Below are 11964 nucleotides of genomic sequence, written 5' to 3'. Positions count from 1 at the left end.
TTTCTACTTAATACGTTTATAACAGAAAAAATGCATTCTTATAAATTTAATGTTCCGATTTTTTCAATATATGTGGTTTACTAAATTTAAACCAACAGCAAAAGACTACGTTATTTAAAAACATTAAGGGAAGTTAATCAATAAGCTTTTGCAGAAATTTCTATAATTGCTTATAGAGTGATAAACACAACACTTAATAGATTTACCTCACACAAACTACTGCAAGGCATTTCACCAAGAAGCACAAACACATCGGTGTAGGTAATGAATCTTTCTCCGAATCGAGTTATATAACGTACTTGTGAATGAGTAAATAATAAATCATATCTGTACGAGTATGTCCGTCAAATATTGAAACAAATATACGTGTATTTTCTAGTTGTTTTGTACTCGGCGAGACTGATTTAAAATGATGACAAAATATCTTGTCGTGATGCTAAATTTGCTCAGATATACAGTTAAGGAAGAAATTAACACGTTTCTTTTGAACCCATAGGCTGACACATTTTAACGATAACTTCAGGCTACAAGAAACAGTTATAAGACTTCTTTCTTTGTTTAATTAGCAGCACATGTACATGTATCAATTCGACACATCTGCCAGCTTATGTGACATTAATTAAAACTGTCATGAGTTGTTTATCTCTTCCACGAATTCTTTATACAGCGGAGTTTGATGATGAAACAAGTGTAGTACAAGAAAAGCATTGATGCAAAGCATCAAAGGGCGTCCAAGCAAGAAATGCAGCAAGTGAAGATGAACTAGTACACATATGATGACAAGATATTCTTATAAACTACCAGAAATGTATACCACTTATGAATGAGCGGACGAAAGACATTGTTCATTATGAACTTTGATTGGCATGCTAGAGATTAGAATATTACTTGTTATTTCTTTATGATCGTGGTTATTAATAGCAACGGATATACATGTATGCAATCATTTATAATCCATATGTGTAACGCATGATCAACACGTACCACACATTTGTCCCTTATTATGTACATGTTATCGCTATTAGCGAAGACCCCCTTAAGGTATCTGTTCACACTTTAAGTTAGTAAAAATATGACACTGGTTATATTACCATGTTGATCATGTTGAGCATAATTGTTTATTATACAATAATTGTAATATCTATTAATTTTAATTTAAAAAAAAATACAAATTTTATGAATATTGTTTTCTTTTATTCTTTTTTGTGTTTTAAGTGCTATTTTAATACTGAGTTTTTACTACTCTTTTTTATTAAAATTGTAAAATAAATTTTAAGAATTCAATTGTCATATTGACCGACGATTGTAAGTCAAAGCTTAACTGGAAAAAGTCAGTAAATTATGGTTTATCTTTCAATATATAATATTGTTTATTCTTAAACCATGTACATGTACATTGTATTTTTCTTTATCATTTTTTAAATTATCGATCAATTGAATAATTCATAAAATCTAATTTGTAACTTTGAATAATTCCTCGGCATCTTTGCTAAACACGGATAACAAATTGAATAATTAAATAAAATGTTTCAAAGTTGATAATGTCATTTTAATACCATAAAAAATGTACCTTTTTCTCAATTATTGTACATATCACGGATTTATATTACATATAAATCCGTGTACATATTTATTGTTTTTATCTCATATAGATAAAATGAAACATGCTATTGTTGTTTTTTTCTAATTGTAACGATATGAAACATCTACTCCAAAATCGGGAGAGACCGGACAATAAACGTGTGGTACTATTCGCCGGTCACTAGTAAATCCTGGTCAAAATAGACCGGGAGAGACCGGCATTTACCGATAGGAGTGATAAAAAGATATATCTATAAATAGGTTTTTGGAATATTTAGGTCATCAACTGATCATTCTAGGATACATGTACAACAATAACATACCATGACATGATAACCGACTGTGTACTACAAAATGATAAATAAAAAACCCCGAAGAGCGCGATTTATTGACGGAAAAGGTTATTTCATTTGTAAATGTTTGCATTGCGAAAATTCATTGTAACATATCGCGACATTTCATTCTTATTTAATAATCAAGCACCCTCATACCGATCGGAATTTTCGGCTTTTATTATGACCGACTAAAAGGCTCGAGAAGTTGCTGTCGCCCTTTCACAAAATCTGATCTCATTCCATAAGAGCGCCGCGCTTCGGCGCGGACGCCAATAAGATAAGATAAGATAAGTTTTATTTCAAGTCGGCAAGTTTACAACAGTACAACATAAGCTCTAGGAGCTTTTATAACCGACTTTATATAACATAAAGTATAAGATCAACAAAGATAAAACAGCTACAATAAAAAATCATTAGACATGATGTATACATAAAATAGTCCTTTTTAGATATTTTTATAAAAATGAATCAGATGCTAAAACACTAAAATGACAGAACAGCAGGAGACATATCATGAAAGATCTTTAAAGCCATAGCCCTCATTCTTCTTATTTTTAGAGTTGGTATATTAACCTTTATCAGCATATCTTCATAACTTGAATTAAAATCATTATAGACAAATCTAAGTGCTCTTTCTTGTAGTTTTTCCATCTTTTTAGTATTATTTTCTGAACAGAAATGCCATGACATAGGACAAAAATTAAAATTAGAAAATATAAAAGTATGAAAGACTGTTAAAGGGATACTCAGGCAAATTAATGACAAAATACTAAAATGATCCAATGTACTCCAATCCCGCTATATCGACATTTTATAAAGCCCAAGCATGTATTTCTGTATAAATTCTATATACTTTGGGTTTGAAGCGTAAATATATATGTGCATGTTGAACAAAATTTAGACACCGACAGAATCACCAAGTTGTTTTAAAACAGTTCATGTAACATGAACAAACCCTGGAAGTTACAATAACAGATATTTCAGATATTGTATAATTGAAAGATGTCTAAGTCATTCATTTGACATGTTCTTTTAAGTTTCTAGAGTGCACTGTGACAACTATTGTGAAATCTTAACGCTCTAACCTGACCCGCGTGGGTCAAGATAGGAAAGCGCCATTTTATTTTTTATTAAGTGAAAAGTTTTGTTCCTGTGACAGTTTAGTGTATTCAATTAGAGGACATTTACAGAATAATGAAGGAAAAATTCAAAACAAAGAAATTAAATTTTGCCTGTGTCTCCCTTTAACCTATTTGTTTGATTTAAATTGTGACCTATTCTTTTGAGGATGTTTAACTGATTAGCAGCTTTTTTTTACATATATTGCTTATATTAAAATAAAATTTAATTGTTGGTCAATGTCAATGCCAAGGCGTTTTACAATTTCGTCACATGTTATTTCACTTTTATTAATTTTGAAAGCTGGGGATTTAGTGAATGTTTTCTTCCCTACAGCAATAGCTTGAAATTTATCAGGGTAAGCTTGCATTTTATTAAAATGAAACCAATTTATAAGATAGTTACTTTCTCGTTCTAAGGTACGTATTAGTTCATCAAAATGTTCAGTACGAAAAGAAAGGGTATTGTCATCTGCATCGTTATAAAAGTACATTTTTTTATAAAGAAAAATATGTCATTCATGAAAATATTAAACAGTAGAGGGCCCAGGATTGATCATTGAATGACACCTTTGGATATATTAGCCCATGAACTTACAATATTGCCTATTTTTATTTGCTGTTTCTTGTTTGACAGATAAGACTGCATGAGGTTGGTGGCAGGGCCTGATAAGCCATATGCTCTTAACTTATCTAAAAGAATGTCATGTGGCAGACAATTGTTGTCCAGGGCCTGTCTCCAGTCCTTAAGCAGTCTTAACAGAGTAGTTTGACACCCATGGCCTTTCCTAAAAGCACATAAATAATTGTCAAATATATCATCAAAATAAGCAGAGAGCTGTTCAAATAGTACTTTTTCAAAAGGTTTAGATGGAATAGGTAATAAACTTACTGGTCAATAGTTAGATTTGGTCATAGCGTCATTTTTTTGAAAAGTGGTTTTACTTGTGCTTGTTTTAATTTAGTAGGAAAAGCATGTGCTTTAGAGATGTTAATTAGATTTGTCAACGGTTCAACTAATGATGGTTTACCTAGTTTAATAAATTTGGCTGAAATTTTATCCGCTCCTGTGGCCTTTTTAACATTTAGATTATTTATAAGTTTAGATATATTACATTGTGATGTTTGTTCAAAGCTAAAGGCATCTTGTAAATAATTTCTATCATTGATTTGAGCAATACTAGGATGACTTTCTACATTGTAATCATAATATTTCCCTATAGATTCTGCTACATTTGTGAAAAAGCTATTAAAATTTCAGCAACTTCTGAGTCGTCTGATATAATATTATTATTTTCATTAAGGATCAGTTTTGGCTGTTCTAGAGTACATTTATTTGATAGATATGGTTTAATTGTATCCCAGAATTCTGATGATTTGCATCCTCCTATACACCTTTCATTAAAATAATTGTTTATTGATTTTTTCTTTATCTTGTTAACATGATTTCTAGCTTTTCTATATTGTTCCCATGTTTTGGAACTTTTACATTTTAAATATTTATTATAATACATTTTTTGTTATATATTGCTTTTCTAAGTTCTCTATTCATGTATGGGAGTTGTTTTTATTTTCTATACATCTGTTTTATAGGAATATGTTCGTCAAAAATTTGTTGAATATCCTGTTCAAAAGTTTCATATACTTTATTTACATTTTCTTCAGAGCATTGTATACTATCAGGGTTAGGAACTACTATGGAAGAAAGATCAATATTTAGTGAATCAATATCAAGATTTCTGAAGCTTCTATAACTAATTTTAATTTTCTGATTTTTTGGAATGTATGTATGTCTGTATAGGTTAATGCATTATAAACGTTTGAAATAAACGTCAGGTTACCACACGACGGCATTTTCATTGTCTTAGATTTTGCAGTATGTTGACGTCAATTCATTGTGTGGCATTATCATTTTTTCCAAATTCGTTTTTTTTCTTATTGTCAATATCAAACAGGGACTTCTCCGGGATTTCTCAAATGCGAGTAACGAACTGGTATATACGAATAAACTGGAGAACAAAGTAACAAGAGTAAGCTTAAAAATTCTATACCACTTCAATACCACGTCATATTATATGGCAATAATTATATGTGGGTAACAGTTAAAGTAACATCCCGACGAAATACTGTTGACCTTGTATTTTTACAAGAGATGGTATTTTTACTGCAAATCACAAACCTATGTGTTATTTATTTTTACATGTTTTACGCGGAACAAATACTGTTATGATCTTAAATCATTTACTAATTTACTAAATACAACCGTAACAAAACTAAATACTAGTAAAGTGTAACAATAAATGTTGAGAAGTTCTTGAGAAGTTGTTTTTCCTTGCCTCTTTTAGGAAAGGTTGAAATCAATAGGACGTAAACATACAATAAGCTATGAAATTACAGTAATTTGAACTTCAATGTCAAGGTAGATGTAATTCAAGGTTAAGTTCAGTTTAGTCTTTTTAAAGAATTTTTCATTGTGATCATTCATAGAAATTAATAATGCAAAACTCTAGCAAAATTAAATAATTTGATCATCTAAGTCAATGTAATTTAATGGTTACAGTTAAGGGCAGTTTAATTTCCTTGAAGTTTTTGTCATAAACATTGTTGTCAAAATGTATAAAGACAATACATTTATATATAACAAAGTTAAAGCCAGATGAACCAAAAAGCAAACAAAATTTAAAAACTTAACCGTGAATGTCAAATATGTCAAATATTACTGCATTTACACCGAACGTTGGAAGGCTCTTACACTGAACATTCTGTTCTGCTTACAAGATAAAGTTGAATAAATAGACTTAATGGTTATGGTGTTGAACATTAATTTGTGATGGTTGATGGATGTGGCATGAAGCATTCAATGCAATATAATGATACAATGTGTCAGAAGATATTTTTCAACTGTAATAATACATGAAAATTAATGCATTATAATTTATTTAAGGTCAAAAGAATGCAGCAACAAAAGACACAAGATTGGAACGAACAAACACTCACATAAAAATGTAAAATATAAGACTTAATGTAGGAGAATTCAGGCGCTCGTCCGAGATTTGTATAACCAGAGGTTGTCTCAAAATTTCGACAAGGGGTCTTGCATAGGGGGTTATGAGTCGAATTCTGTACCAATTTTCAATAGTTTCTGCTTGTTGGTAGAATAACGTTAATAGAAAAAGTGGTCTTTGTCCAGTTTATTAATGAACATTAACCAGTAGTCAATCAGCATTACAGATATATTTTATGACAACTATTATTAACCTTTATTTTAGGATTCATTTTCTTACAGCCACTAGAATAGCCAATTCGTTTTTAATCTTTCCTTGTTTTCTTCAGAAATACAAGCATGTTTAGAATAAAATCACTGAATTTTAATTTGTAAAGATGCGTGCTCAATTCCGTTACCGAAAGCGTCGCAATTCTATTTGCTTGTTTGTTTGTTTTTGGGTTAAACGTCACATCGACACAGTATAGGTCATATCGCGACGTTCCAGCTTTACTGGTGGAGGAAGTCCTCAGGTGCCCTTCCGTGCATTATTTCAGGCACGAACGGGTACCTGAGTAGAACCACCGACGTTCCGTAAGCTAGCTGGATAGCTTCCTCACATGAAAGAATCCAAAGTCCCTGTCGGGATTCGAACCCACAGAGGTGAGGGGCAAGTGATTCTATTTGCCTGTGGTGCAAATGAGGCTCGTGGTGGCAAGAAGCAATTAGATATAATAAGGTTAAAGGCTCAAAATTGTCGTGGGATCTCAAATAGTGATATCATTAACACTTCCATTGACCTTAAAAGATTTCAAATATTGAGGGCTGAAATATAATATTGAAATAATGCACAAATTTACAGTAAAAAACTTCATAAGAGGGGATTTTAACATAGTTGCAAATTGTAAACTCCTCGGTTTTAATTGTTGTTTGCATATTGCAAATCGTTTTAATTTGAATGAGTTATCAGAAGTCGATTGAATATCTTCTTTGAACCATAATATATCAGACTAAGATATACATGAAAAACTTAGCTTGCAAGGTTCATTTTACGTGTATGCAGGAACAAAAAGCAAATTCCTATCAGTTTATTCATCAATTTTAGTCTTTACTCTTCTCTTTGCTGACATTTTCTTGACATACCTACATATATAGACACTTTTGACAAATATTTAGATGAATAAGGAATAAGAATTTTCATTTCTGAATCTTTATCATACCTACCGTCACATAATTATAACCCCATTCCTTCAATAAAATAAAATAATAAGAAAAAACTGTAAAAACATTTCTAACTGGAACAAATGTTTTTCATTAAACACTTGCAAAAGAATGCAAACAAATTGACTTTATTATCAAATGTACTTCAACTTAATTTACGCAGGAGAAATGATTGGGTGATAAAATTGTGATTGGGTGATAAAATTGTATAAGAAAAAAATGTATGCTATCTTTTTAGTAAGACGCCATGGACATGATATATTTAAGCATTATATATTTCTTTAAGTGACGCAATAAAAACAGCAACAACACCACACGAAAAGAGAAGAATGAAGTGTAAATGTTCATGTTATAACATTATAAAGTGAATATTACGCTTTTTGATATTTGCTTGGCAGAGATTTTACAGGTTACATGTTATATTAAAATTAGATTAGTACACACTTGAAGTAACATGTGACACAAACACTAAAAACACTGAAAAGAAATGAAACCAATATTTAAAGAAAATCTGAAAAAATTGAATACGGTACAACGGAGGGTTAAAAACGGCGGACATAAAACGAACCGACAACTTTTACAAACTTTCAAAAGCATTTTCAGCGGATTAATACCATTGACAAAGAATTTAAACACTAAAACGAAGCAAGAATGGACTTCAATATATTTCGAACACATAAAACACTGATTGACAAGCATCTCTAAAACTGTGGTAACAAGGTATTATATAATATATTACACTTGTTATAACCACATTATTTCAAATTTTACATCGCTTCTGTGTTCATCAGTTTGTTTTAATTTACTGCTTTTCACGAGCCTGTTCAAAACTCTAGCGAAATGGATTACTAGTAATACATTATGCAGGTGATCTTGCCAGGTTTTGATGAGCAATAGATGTGTCTTACTTAAACAATACGAGGCGACATTTCTTCGAACAATTTAATTAAAACTTCCCAGTAATTTGTTTAATGTCTTTGAGACATATTGATTACATCTACATACAGTTTGTTTATAGATCTTGTTTAAAACAATAAACACATTTACATTATACTACAACAATAGATTGTTCGCACAATTGAATAATAGATGACGTAGTTAGAAACATGCATGGATCTACATGTATCCAAGTGTACTGTAATAAAAATACTTTAAAAAATTTTGTTGCAAGGGAATGTGACAATTTGCGAGGGCTCAGTTCTATGAACTGCTATAATTCAAAGAACCTGTTAACTTTTATTATAGAGAACTTTGCTAAATTCTAGACAATTTAATTACTTCTCGAGTCCTTACTAAGTTTTGGTCAACGGCCTTGAGGAAATGTCGGTCGGAGCATACAATATAGACCCTTTCATTTAAGACCGTATTCAAGTTGTCGCCCTTGGATGACGTCATTGGGGGATACGGTGGACAATGCCGATACGATTAAGTACAAGAATAGAGGGATATAAAGATCTTAATCCTCTCTCTTTTAAAATTGGCAGATTGAAATTGCGAAAATTTTGTGTAATTGAATAAGATATTACCTAAAAAGGATGGTGAAATGAATAAATATGTTTACTATATAAAATGGTTAACGATTTGTTTTAATAGTAGACCATATTGCTGCTGGGTAACTGATCATGATTACCATTTTCGTTAGATTCTTCATAATGAAAAATTTACCGGGTAGTTAAATCGTACTAACTTGCTAATACCAGAGATATAAATAATGTATCTATGTCTCTGCTAATATACCTAATATACAATACCAAAAAGAAATTTTGAGTTTAAAAAATGTAAGGATTCTGTAGTTTCAAAAAACGGCTGCGTAATAATTAATTGCAAGATACTGGTTTATTAAAAATCATTTTGATTTAAGCATTACTAAGACAAAGAAAATAAAACAATATAAATCTATATAATTTCAAAAAAAATGTAAAGGCATAAAAAGTAAAAATTCTTTTGAATGTACATGACTGTATACTATTTGTGTCGGCAAAAAATGCACTCTCAAAAAATCGTACATCACACCAATATATTTAAGCTGGTAAAGTAATATTTTCACTTGATACTTTTAATTCATACTCTGCTTATCAAATATTTAAAAAAAATTCACAAAAAACAACAAAATCAAGTTGTGAAACACGTCCACAGAAATTCGTTACTAAACTGAATTATAATTTTACGTATTTTTGACTGTGCCAGTTGGTAGGACTCTGGATCGAGTATCAAATCAGTAAGGCATTACCAATAAAGTCCCTAGGATGATCCATAACAAAATTCGGACCATAATTATTCTGACAACTAACAACAGTGACGTAATCTGATGTAATGTTATAACTCTAAAAATGCACCCTGGTGATTTATGATATCACAGCCATATACATCATATGTACCCTGTTAATTAATATGTTACGGCCAAGTGGGTATATACACATCTATTTATTTATGAAATACGTTCCTGGGGAAAAGGTCTTTAAAGAATAGATTTTTAATATCAAAATTATCTTATTATCGTCTGTTGCGAATCTAAAATTATAAAAGTCAATGCCATATGGTTTTCTTTCTTTCCGGAATATTTATAAAATTATATCCTTCACTGGTTCTTTGAAATATTTTTTATACGGCATAATGAAAAAGAATCAGTAAGTATTAACATAATGCATTCGGTTATTGTTCTATTAAAGCTTGTAAAACAATCATTAAAATACATTGGCAATCTTATTTTCAGGTTTGTCACAAATACGCCGGAATTTTCTAAATGACAGAAAATAAAACAGAAAACTAGAAAATGGCCATTTAAATTTATAAGAGGCAATTTCAGTGTGTATGTGTGTTTATAAAATATTTAAATTTGATTTAGTTACTAGAATTTTATCCTAGCATTTGAGAAAATCTAGATCTAATTAATATATTCACTTCGAAATTTCGCTGTTTCATTTTGTAGGCTAGCGACACGGATTTATAAATCCATGGTAGCGAGAATTAATCTCAATCTTTGCTTTTGTATTTTTTTCTATTATCTGGATATTGAATATATGTATGCATGCGTAAATTTTTACAAGTTATCATCATAATTGAACGACCAGTATTTACGCATTTAACTTTTCAATAAGCTAACTTTCTATGCGGCATGCATAGTTTTATCCCCCATTTACGTCACATCCGGTAAGGGAAGTAACTCTTCACTGACTGTTATCGCTTAAATGAAAGGGTCTATACTACTGTGGTTTTTCTCCATGAGACACTTTGTCAGAGGACATTTTTCAACGCTGTTCCTCCATGTACTTTACTGGTCACAGTTAAGGGTTGTTGGATTTCCTTGAAGGTCATAAACATTGTTATGTACAAGTATAAAGACATTTAAAAATAACAAAGTTATAAACAATTGAACCAAAATAACTAAATAAAATTTAAAAACTTAACCTTGAATGTCAAATATGTCAAATATTACTGTATTTACACCGAACGCCCGGAAGGCTCTCACTAAACATTCTGCTCTGCTTACAAAAGATAGAGCTAAGCAAAAGATTTGATTATTAGTGGTGTGAAGTGTACAATGGCATGTATTATGATCCAATGTGTCAGAAGATATTTTTCAACTGTATAAATATTAAATAATAGATAAAAAAATAATGTATTATAATGTTAGGTCAAAACAATACCGAGATTTTGAATGTAAAATATAAAAATAAATGTAGGAGAATTCTGGCGCACGTCCAAGATTTTTATAACCAAAGTTGGTCTCAAAATTTCGACAGAGGGTGTGGCATATTCCAAACGGGGATATACAATTTGTTAATTTCAAGGAAGGGGGCGGGGTCACGAGTCGAATTTTGTACCCATTTTATAAAGTGTTTGCATACTTGTTGTTAGAAAAACGTAAATGGATATCCTGAACCAATAAAGGGGGTTGGGATAAAGTTTATTTATGAACATAACCTGTCAATCAGCATTAAAAATATGTTTTATGACAACTTTTAATAACCTTTATTTCAGGATTCACTTTCTTACAGCCACTAGAATTCATTATTTTTTTTATCTTTTCTTCAGAAATAAAAGCATGTTTAGAATAAAATCACGGAATTTTAATTTGTAAAGATGCGCGCTCAATTCCGTTACCGGTAGCGTCACAATTCTATTTGCCTGTGGTACAAATGAGGCGTGTGGTGGCATGCAGCAGCAATTAGGTATAATTAGGTGAAAGGTCTCAAAATTGTCGTGGGAACTCATACAGTGATATCATTAACACTTGGTCTACTTTTTTTAACTAAGCCACGTCGTCCGTGGCCGAGTGGTTAAGGTCGTTGACTTCAAATCACTTGCCCCTCACCGCTGTGGGTTCGAATCCCGACAGGGACTTTGGATTCTTTCATGTTAGGAAGCTATCCAGCTACCTTACGGAACGTCGGTGGTTCTACTCAGGTGCCCGTTCGTGCCTGAAATAATGCACGGAAGGGCACCTGAGGTCTTCCTCCACCAGTAAAGCTGGAACGTCGCGATATGACCTATACTGTGTCGATGTGACGTAAAACCCAAAACAAACAAACAAACAAACAAACTAAGCCACGTAACAGAATGTCACAAAAGAAACCCAAAAGATTTCAAATATTGTCAGCAGAAATAAAACAATGAAATATTTCACAAACTTCATTTGAGAAGATTTTAACATAGCAACTTCTATACTTTTAATTGTTGTTGCATATTGCAAATCGTTTTAATTTATCAGAATGAGTAATCAAAC

Source organism: Ruditapes philippinarum, unplaced genomic scaffold (assembly GCF_026571515.1).
Source record: "Ruditapes philippinarum isolate M1 unplaced genomic scaffold, ASM2657151v2 ctg738_1_1_1_1, whole genome shotgun sequence".
Classification (NCBI taxonomy): Eukaryota; Metazoa; Mollusca; class Bivalvia; order Venerida; family Veneridae; genus Ruditapes; species Ruditapes philippinarum.
This window is presented reverse-complemented; position numbering follows the sequence as displayed.